Genomic DNA, 11,126 nt, shown 5'->3' with positions numbered 1-11,126 from the left:
CAGAGTTCAAGGAAAAAGATTCAAGATCTCCTGAGAATCTTTGACCCCCCCCCCAATTAGGCCTGTAGGTTACATTACGCTGTTTACTTAAAAGGACCTGTTCTACAAATAAGGGAGGGGTAGGAACTAGAAATTCCACCTAGGAAAGGAAGAAAGGTGAGAACAGATGCTGGGATAAGAGAGCAGCCTCCTGGCTGCCCATTAAAATAAAGTGACTATGATTACTGACAATTCATGTTTTGCCTGATGCCTGCCACTGGTTTTTATGGCCCATATTTGCCCAGTGAATCCTCCCAACAGCCCTAGAGATGCAGACAGACAGGACATTAGTTGAGCAGAACCCAGTAAGGTTTAGAAGACAGAGATTGTAGAAAAAAGAACCATAGATGTTAAACTTCATGAGATCAGAGACTCATCTGCCCTTTACTATTTACTCAGGACTTAGCACAGTGCTTGTGTCTCAGTTACTTTCTGGTTGCTGAAACAAAATACTCCATACCCACAAGTTAAAGGAATAAAGGTTTCTTTCATCTCACAGTTTGTAGAGGTTTCAGTCCATAGTCAGCTGGCTCCAAAGCAGGGAGGTATGGCAGAGGGGCATGCCAGAGGAGAAACAGTCTATGGAAGGGTAAGCAGGAAGTAGCAAGTGGCAACAGCAAGCTTCCCTTTCCATTTTATTCCATCCAGGCTACAAACCTTTTAGGTGGTGGTACTCTTACCAGGGTGGGGCTTCCCACTGCCCATACCCAGAACAATGCTAAACCATAGATCTAGCCACCTCCCAAAAGCCCCACCTATGAATACATGAGGCTTTCAGGGGACTAGATACAAGCCATAACAGCTTGGATATGATCAATGCACTCAGCTGAATGAAAGATGAGGGTGTGAATAGGACTAGGAAAATCACAGAGGCAGGAAACCAGGCAGGTGCAAAACTAAATCTATCCAGAGTTTAAGAGTCTGATCTCCCTTTCTTGGTGGGGAGTAGTGGAGGTCAGGCAGGGCATCACAAGTCAGAGATGAAGGGTGTGTGAGATAAAGTTGGAAAGGTATGTTGAGATCCGGAGTAGAAACCATATAATAAGTGTACAGTTTCTCTTTCAGGCAGATGTAAGAAGAGTCTACCCCAGATTCTGTTGAGATTGGATTGGGGCCATGTCACAGTTCTGACCAGTGGCTTGAGTGGTGGTGACTCCTGGCCTGAAGCGGTTCAGAACACATGCCCTCTCCAATTCTCCCTTTCGTTGCAATGACTATGTATATCCTGATATGGCTAAGCTGTACGCTGATAGTAGCCTGGATTTCTGAGCCATTGCATGGATGAGGCTACTTAATTAGATTTTCTGTGAGGGTGAAATAGGTCCTTGGTATGTTAGGTCACTGAGAATTCAGTGTTTATATATTACTGTAGCAATATCTTGCTCTATCCTGAAAAATGCATGCCCTGATTGCTGGAAGCCTTCTCTTCTGTTCTCCTGAACCAATGGTCTTTGTGGCAGTCTAAACCTGTTATCTGGGCAGCAGAAATGGTCCTGGCAAATAGACCTGATCAGAGAGACTAAAATATAAGGTCAAGTTGGGTGTGATTTTCATTCTGAGATATTTGAAGAGGCTCAAACTGCAGTGTCTGCATGATTGCTGAAAGAGAGGCTTACCTTCTGTATTAAGACACTGAAGATGGAGGAAAAAAACTTAATCTTGTGTTTTTTTTTAAATAGCACACTTTGCATGAAACTATTCCGCATGTTGATCTTTTTCCACTCAACAATACATCACAGGCATTTTTCCTCTCCATTCTCTTTAATGGGTGCTTATGCTCCCATGGAATAAGTGTTCATCCTTTCTTAAGGAATTCCTTATTAATGGATAATTTTGTTTGACTTTTATTTTTCATATATCTCTATGTATATATGTATGTATTTATGTATGCATCTCTAATGAGTGACAGTGTACATGTCCCCTTGAATGCATGTCCAAATGTTTCTGTAGTGAAATGTCGGGGTCAAGGGAACAAGCCTTTTTCATTTGATAGAAACTGCAAGATTGCAATCCAGAGGAGTGTGATAATTTACACAGTGGAGAATGGTGATTTTTAATAGACTTCTTCCCTTTGGAAACTCAGTCCTTGCCCTGTGGTCACTTCTGATGTACAGTCACAGACCTTTGAAATACATGTTTGACTCGACTCTTTTCATTTAACCCGGGGCTCAGGTCCTTCACAGGTGTCCCATCAACCCACAGGTGCTCCCCCTCCACAAAGCTTGCATTTAAGTTATGAAAAATGGGAGGATTTAATCCAGTCTCTATCAGATTTAAATCAGAACATTTTTCCCCTTTTGCCATTTTAAATTACCTCTCAGTTCAGCCCCAGACTGAGTAATTCAGAGTTAATGGGATATGAAAGTCATGGTCCGTGGCATGATTGTGGATACCTAGCCAGAGGCAAGCAAGATTTATTCTGTTGGAACCCAACTGGGTTGAGAAGGGTGATAAATCATCAGAGCTATTGCTTGTTCTCCTTCTGCTGCAAGATTCATTCCAGTTTATCAGACTAATCATCTCAGTTCCAAGACTACAGATAAACAACCAAATCCAGAGTCCCACTATGTGGTAAGAAGAAGAGATGTATTTCTGAAATCTCTTTTCCTAGATATGTTCAGATTGGTTGGCCAACATGCTACTTGTCTAAGTGTAACGCACAGAAAAGCATCAATCTGTTTTTCCAAGAAACAGGCTTGGATTTTGTGCTCATGAACACTGCTGGCCTGAGGCTGTTGGTCTTCTTGAGGATATGGTGTAAAAAAGTCATTGGAATCACATGATAATCCATGGCATCCTATGACCCAAGACCAGGAATACCCTTATCTGTGATTTGGCCATATCTTTTCCCACCATTGCAGCTCTTATCTCTTCTTTAGTTGTTCTATTGATATCTCTGGCAAGCATTCCCTCAGAGAATGTCATGTTGGTTTTGTTGTCATTTCCTAGATTTTCTCTTGACCTTATAGATGGATATCACTGGTGACAACACCATGCCATAGAGCTCATGGGACAAAAGACACAAACATATCAATACAATTGGATTCCTAAGGGACCCTGTGTGTGTGTGTGTGTGTGTGTGTGTGTGTGTATGCATATGGAATCCCTTTAAATGATAAACTGAAATGTCAAGTGTTAATGTACACTGGATTCTCACTCAGGCCCAGACTCAGCTGCTCTAATGAGTCCATTCTAATTTTATCCCTTAATCCATTCTGTGAATTGTGCATTGCTGTTATATCCATTTAACAAATGAGGAAAGCAATGTTGAGATAGGTTGTTAATAACTTGCTCAAGAACATAGAACTAGTAAGTGATCACAGAGCTCACGTGAGCTGCTTCTATGCACATATTTACATAAATACCCATTTGCACACATATTCATTCAGATATATGCATGCATAAATATTTAGATAAACACAAGCATATCACAAGCATATACTCATACATGTGCACGCACATGGACACACATGTTCATACACATGCACACAGAGGAGAAGGTTTAGCAAAGAACAAGTGACTAAGATGTGCTTGTTAACTAGGCAAAAAAGCTTGAAATTCCTACTGTCTTGAAGCCTCCTCATATTACTACTATAGAATATTGCATAGTGAATAATGATGTTGTTGGACCATTTGAATTGTTCTCTAGGGAAGGCTGGAGGGTCATGTCTTGTGAGACCAGAATAAACTTTAGTTTGGGGCTTGAATTGTGTTACTGCAGAAGTGGTTGCCACTGTATTTCAGTGTGAGGAGCAGGTCCATCTTTTGGGCAGATTCACATTCACTGAGAGTAAGGTACTGAGCTATGGTCTTCCTGTACAAAATCACCATTATAGGTGTTTTCTCTGATACTGGATTCATGTGGGAATGTCTGGTCTCAGACCAGGGGAGATGGTCCTGTGATGTTTAAGGGCTGATCAGCTGATACCATGTAATCTGGCTGGGTAAGTGGGTCCTTGAAACTTACTGAACATGCACTCTTTCACGGACTGGCCTGGGACAGGTTTAGCCAACCTCCTGTTTCTGGGACAACATAGTCTGTGCTCTTGCATTGGAACCTTTTTCCACTTCTGACCTGCTTCTTTAGAGATCTCAGCATTATAGACAGGACAGTAGACTGAACTTCAAATCTGGGTGCCATCTTGTTCTATTCTATTTTTTTAACCTTTTGATCAGATTCCTGTTTATTTTCAAGAGTTATTTCATACAGAGAAATCTTGTTTTCCTTTTTAAGTTCATGAGGGATGTTTTGTTCTATTCCCAGGACATCTGAAACAGTCATTAGAGGAGATGTTGTTGATGTCCTATCAGCCAGTCCCGAGGGTCGCCTGCAGATAGCTTTCATTTGTGCCTTCAACAATCTTTCTGCTTTAAGGTGTTCCATGGAATATGTTCAGCCCTCAAACAGGGCACAATAGAAGCTCTGAGGAGTTGTGCCCTGGGTGGAGACATCAACCCATGAGTGCATAAAGACTCAGTGTTCTTGCTCCTCAATGGGGCAGCCCTGAGGTCTATACTCCACTGTCTTTCTCGGGGTCCACAGTGGGAATGGGCCCCAGATGCTCACAGTGCTAACCTGCACATTTTTTGGCTTCCTTCTCTTCCTTTTCTTCCTTTCCAACTGCCTCTTAGTTCTTCCTTGAATCAACTATGTGCTCCCACATCCTTGTCTCAGGCTCTGCTTTCAAGGGAACTCTGACTAGTGTTGCTACCTTCAAGCTTTATCTAGGAATAGTTCCCATCACCTTATTTGATCTCTTTTTGACAGCCTTCAAGAAGCACTTGATCCCAGAGGTAAAAGCATAAACGTTGAAGTCAGATATGGGAAGTTGAACAGTGGCTTAGATCACTTATTGACTCTATGACCTTGGGAAAATTACTCTAAACCTCATTAATCTTTCAAACAATGCAGATAGCAAACACAAAACTTAGGGATGTTAGAAAGAATCAGTGAGATAATCTTTGCAAAGGGTTCAAGCAGAGCTGGGCAATTAGTGGGTGTCCAATGTCACACAGGCCCTTGTGTCTCTCTGAACAGAGGCTGTTATCTTTCAGCTGTGGTACAGGCAGATCAGGCTGCTTCTCATTGAGCTGCTTGGGCAGGGACAGGACACAACTGAGCACTGAGCCTGGATCTGAGAAATCAGGAAGGGTCTTGATGATTAGTTCCTCCCTCTACATTGTCTGATCCTGCCTCTCCTGTGACTCTGCTTCGGGCCACTGTCCATATCCCAAGGCAGCCCTACAGTTTCCTAGCCTTGCACTTTCGCTTACCTAATGCATCCATCTGGAATGCTTTCTTTCTCCCCACCCTTGTCTGATGCCCCCAGATCCAGGCTTTCATAATGTGGTAGATCCAAAGATGTACCTTAGACTCAACAGGGGGGCATTTCTGAAGCATGTGTGCCTACAACTCACCCTCGGAAACTGATTGAGCAGATCCAGGGAGGGGCCCAGGAGCATGTATTTTGAAACATTTATGTTGACAAATAGCACACTGGGGAAAACTGTGGGTATCATTCAAAAGGTCCAAGTGATGTCACCAAATGGATTCATCTACCTGTAGCTTTGGGCAATCTACTGAGCTACTTTATGCCTCAGGTGCCTCATCTGTAAAATGGGAATAATAATAATAATAATAATACCTTCTACATGGTTGCTATGAGGCTTAGATGAGATAATAGACATGATGGTCAGGAAAAATTAGCTTTAAGTTAAACCATTCCTGACTCAACCAGCCAGAAGTACCACATCCTCTTGCTCTCCCGATTGTTATTTGTGTCTCCATTATAGCATTTCAGCACTGTGGCTCTTCCATTGGGGTTATCTGTGCATGTTACTTGCTCCCTTCTTGCAAAACACCTGCTGAGGGCTGGGGACCAACAGGGGCCATGTATTATCTCCAGTGCACTCCCATAGCACTTGGTATGTCTTGCATGGAACCTGCACTCAATACATTTTTGTTGAATTGAATATAAAGCCATTAGACACTAATGTATGTGGTTATGTTAGGTACCTGAAATAATGTATTTTGAACAGGCTTTTGATTATTCTTAGTGTCCAGGTAACAGTTTCCTACTGACAAGTGCATTTGGAAATTGGTGGGAGAGTAATAACTATGTGCATAAAATTTTGTGTTTCCCAGACCTGGACAAAATCTTTTTGTTTCCCAGGACTTCTTGTTGCCAGCCACCAACAGGGGTGGGGGGAATAGGCCACAAGGCTGTCCCTAGGCTGTATCCTTATTCGGGATGTGTTACGAACCCTCTTGTCTCCATTTATAAGTACAAGGGCAAGAACTCGGTCTGCAGAAAGCACAGGGGTTTCTTGTTTTTTATTCTGGATTTGAGGCTCATGAACTTTCCATTTGTATCTGGTGGCTTAGGCAAAGCCTCCATGGAGAGCCCCTCTTCTGGCTCAGAGTTGCAGTTGTCCCCACTGGTTGAGGCTTCTATGGTGACTTCATTAACTCTTGAACCTCTCGGGGTTGATTTCTCCAAAGGCAGCCAGACTGCCAGCAGATGGAAGCTGGGCTGTGAAGGCAACTTCCCTTGTAGAACACAGCAGCCCTTGGAGGCAGGGTTGGGGGAGAGTCTGGAGGTGAATATTGCCCATCAAAGGATCTTTTTAGAAGATGGGGACTGTTGCAGATCTGAGGATTTGTCCTGGCCAAGGGGAGAAATGAGATGTGTGGTTGCACTTCTGTTTTTATTTTTTCCCCTCTTTATTTTAATAAATGTATGATATCTGTTCACTGGAAAGGGCTGAGAGGGAAGGTAGAAAATTAACAAAATCAAAAAGAGGGAAATATAGCTTTCTATAATTTCACAACCTAGATGTTAATACTTTAATACAGTTATGTATCTGTATACAAGTGTCTAATTGTATGTCCATAATATACATGGGCAAATATAGAATAGTATGTCCATATATTATATAAGTATACACGTATTATATACATTGGTATATGTATACACAAATATATACATAGTTTAGATAGTATATATATAATACACATATATAGTGCATATGGGTATGGTTATTATATATCTATAATTTACATAGGTCTATATAGTTTATCTCTTTTGTTTTTCCTGGTACCAGGGATCGAACTTAGGGCTGGGCACTTACAAGGCAGGTGCAGTACTACTGAGCTAAATCCCTGGGCCTGGTTTAATTTAACATCACTTCTTGTTTTTAAAAACTTACTGCATAGCTAAAGTAACAAAAATAGTGTGATACTGGCTTAAGGATAGATACATAGAGATTAATGGAACAGAATTGTGAGTTTGGAAAGAAGCCCATACGTGTTTAGCTGACTGATTTGGACAATGGTGCCATTTCCATTCAATGGAAAGGACAAACCTTCATCTTCAGCCCATAGTGCTAGTACAACTGCTTATCCATACGTTAAGAAAATGGAGTTAATCAACAACCTCATTCTATATATAAAAGTGAATTCTAAATGAACCAACCATATAAATATAGGATCTAAACCCATAAAACTATAAATAAAAAAGGCCTGGGCATATAGCTCAGTTGAAGACTCTGAGTTTAATCACCAGTACTGTAAAAAAAAAAAGAAAGGAGGTTAGGAGCAAATCAAGGGCAGCAGCATTATTGGCAGAACAAGCACTTGAAAACTTGCAAAGGTCCCGAGGCAGTGACTTGTTTGATGTCAAGAAGTCAAGATGGCCGGACCAACGTGAATGTGAGGAAGGGGCAGGCGGTGGTGGAGGCCTGTTGTGTAGGGCTTCATCGGCTGCTATGAAAACTGGCCTTGGTGGAGAACCAAGGGAAGCCAGTAGACAGTTTGAGTTGAGGAATAATCTGATAGAGATGATAGAGAATATAGATGATCATACAAGTGACTGAATAGTGACAAGTGACGCGAGCTAGAAGGGAGAGTCAAAGGTATATTGGGACTGCAGAACAGAAGATCTTGACTCCTGTCTTTTATAGGGGAACTCAGTTAGGGATTGGATAGCATTTGTGGCCTGGGGCAAATGGAAGTCACCAAAGGGATTTGAGCAAGGGCATGAGGAAGCAGCCATGCCTGTGAGTAGACCTGCTGATCGCACTCCCTGTTAAGGGATACTCTGCTTTGCTCTGGGGAGGTTTCCTTGGGTTGGAAGCCTGGAGCATTTATCTGGCCATGGGCAAATGGCTGCAGGGACCTGGAGAGGGCTCATTGTGCTTGTCCAGCCTTGTGAGAATGGAGAAGATGCGAGGAAGGCTGGCAAGCATCAGGATGCTCTGGGACTATCACTCATGAGATGTGTTAGGTCCCCAAGGCCCCATGTGGCTCTAATTGAAATCTTCTCTGTCACTGATAAGTCAAGAGAAGGCTGGTTCTGTCCCTAATGAAGCCTTGGATGGAAACCTTACAGCTCCAAGTGGGAACAATTTGGCACATTAATGGCTCATTGACAGAGCTGGCTATACCCCTGCAGTGTGCTGGACATTCAGGTGAGTCTGTGGTCATAGGCCTTACAGCATGGGAAACATACGTGGCTACTCTTCCTCAATACTCTCCTCTGTATCAGTCAAGGGTGGTGGGATGCAGATAACACACTCCATTTAGGTTAATTCAAGGAAGAGTTAATAAAAAGGCTGTTTACAGAGTCATGGCCAATGTATTAAGGCTAAAGTAGGACCCAAGGCTAAAGCAGGACCCAAGGCTAAAACAGTGTTTCTCTTGCTCCTTCCAAGGGGTGGGGGCTAGAGGAAGTACCAGGCTTTGTCTGGAGCACAGGGCTCTGAGATGGAACAGATGTGGCCTCTGTCTTCAAGAGCTCTCAGTGACATGAGAGCAGAACAAGACTGGCATACACAGTGGGGTTAAGGCTGTGAGAGAGGGATGGACAAGTTGCATGAGCTCTCTCATGATGCAAACCATTTGGGAAAGGAGAAGAGATGAAGGTAGGGAGAGGAGATGCTTAACTGCTCTTCCAAGTACATCTTTTCACAGTGGGTGATATACTTATACCATTTTTACATTTGATGGAAGTGAGAGTTTTCAGGGCAAAAAGGTAACCACACAGCCTCATATCCTTGCTGCAGGGATTAAATGAGATATTGGGTGCATGTAGACTGTCTAGCACAGCACTAGACACACTGCAGGAAGATGCTATTGATTGATCCATTGTTGCTCCCTCTGGCTTCACCAAGACAGACTAGCTATCGCATTTGAGCTGACAAGCTAGGTAGGCTGATCACCTGGACACTCAGGGACTCTGTGATCTATTTGGCTGCTTCCATTTATTAGGGGTTCATTCTTCACCACATACTGTACATACTATCCCTGCAGCAACTTTTGGGCAGAGTAAGTTGATGCTATTGCTTATGCATTTTTCTCCCTTGCTTCTTAACGATGGGTTAAGATCATGCCTGCACATGTTCTGACACTAGAGAGTTTGGCTCTGTGTCCCTTTCCCTTGAATCTAAGCTTACTTTCCTGAGTTATTGTCAAAAAGAGAATGTAATGGAATTGATACTGTGTAACTTCAAAGGCAAGATCAGAAATGGCCTTATAGTTTTGCATGGGTTCTTTGGATGCTCACTCTGGGGGAAGCCAGGCACCATGCAACAAGTCTGACTACCCTACCCTGATACTCCATGCTGGAGAGGCCATATGTACATATTCTGATAGCTCAGAAACTTCTAACATCAAGTGCCAGCTGTACCCAGTGGGGATTTCAGACAATCAAAACACAGTGGCCTCTTGACTACAACCTCAGCAAAGTTCAAGTAAGAACTGCCCCTCTGAGCCCTCCCCAAATTCCTGACCCATAAACATGAGTGATTGGGCCAGGGATTTAGCTTAGTGGTTCCACTGCCTGCCTTGTAAGGGCAAGGTTGTGAGTTCAATCCCTGGTACCAAAAAAAAAAAAAGAAAGAAAGAAAAAAAAAGAATGATTAAAGGTTGGTTGGGCCTCCAAGTTTGGGAGTAATTTTTTACACATCGGTAGTTATTGGAATAGCTTCCCACTGTTCCCATGGCTTCCATGTGGGCAGAATCTACTTCACACTATGGATTTTGAATTTGGTCATATGACATATTTTGGATTCTGGGATATGAACAAATGCAATATAATTTACATCCAACCAAAAGCTTCAGATGTGCTCAGGGTAACTGGCCATCAGAGGATCATGCTCCAGATAATTGGTTCCTTTCATCCTAAAATGACAGGCACATGGGAAAGACCTGAATTCAGCCTGTAGCTTGAAGCAGAGCTGCCCCAGCCTACTTAGAGGCCTGAAAGTGAGGAACCAACTCTAAGGGAAAACCACTGAAATTTGGGGATTTTATCCAGCATCTTTATAACAATATCTGACTGAAATAAGGTAGGTGAGTAGCACTCTTATTCCTGTTGCCCAGATGGTGAAGCTGACACTGGACTACACATCCATAGTAACTTCAGTTCCTGGAAAAGCCGAGGATGTTGTATAAAATAGATATTCAGTAAGAGCCTCTTTTTGAGGTTCTAAAGCTTCAACTTTGAAACCTCAGATGTGTCATCTATTATCTCATTGGAGCATAGAGGAGGCAGCTAGGTGTTTAGGAGTATAGAGAAACCACGTTACAGCCTAAATTCATAAGGAAGTTGGACAGCACCTGCTTGATTGGTTGTCCTCTGGTTTTAGAGTTGGTGTATATTGGAAAGTGTTATCCACTTATAGACTTCTTTTTTTTTTTTAATTTTTAATTGAGTTTATTGGTACATTTAGGGATACAGTACAGTTACATTCATTGTTGGGATCATGTACCTTTACATGGCAAGTCTTGATTCTCATTTTTTTCCCCTTACCTCTGCCCTCCCTTCACCCCCTCCTCCCCTCCCCATCTACAAACACTTTATTTTCATCTTTTCATTCTCTCACATTTTTTTCTTTTCCCTTTTTGTTCTTCCCCTTCGTATCACACCTTCCCTACACCTTTAGCTCCTTTCCTCCCATTTCTAAATGTCAGTAATCTTATTAGAATCTTATGCATTGTTGCAGAATATTCACACCAGGGAAACTATTTGGTATTTACACATGTGGGACTTATTTATTTCACTTAGGAGTATATCTTCAATATGTAT

The sequence above is a fragment of the Fukomys damarensis genome, unplaced genomic scaffold, assembly GCF_012274545.1.
Source record: "Fukomys damarensis isolate Sample0158 unplaced genomic scaffold, DMR_v1.0_HiC HiC_scaffold_22, whole genome shotgun sequence".
In the NCBI taxonomy this organism is placed as follows: Eukaryota; Metazoa; Chordata; class Mammalia; order Rodentia; family Bathyergidae; genus Fukomys; species Fukomys damarensis.
This window is presented reverse-complemented; position numbering follows the sequence as displayed.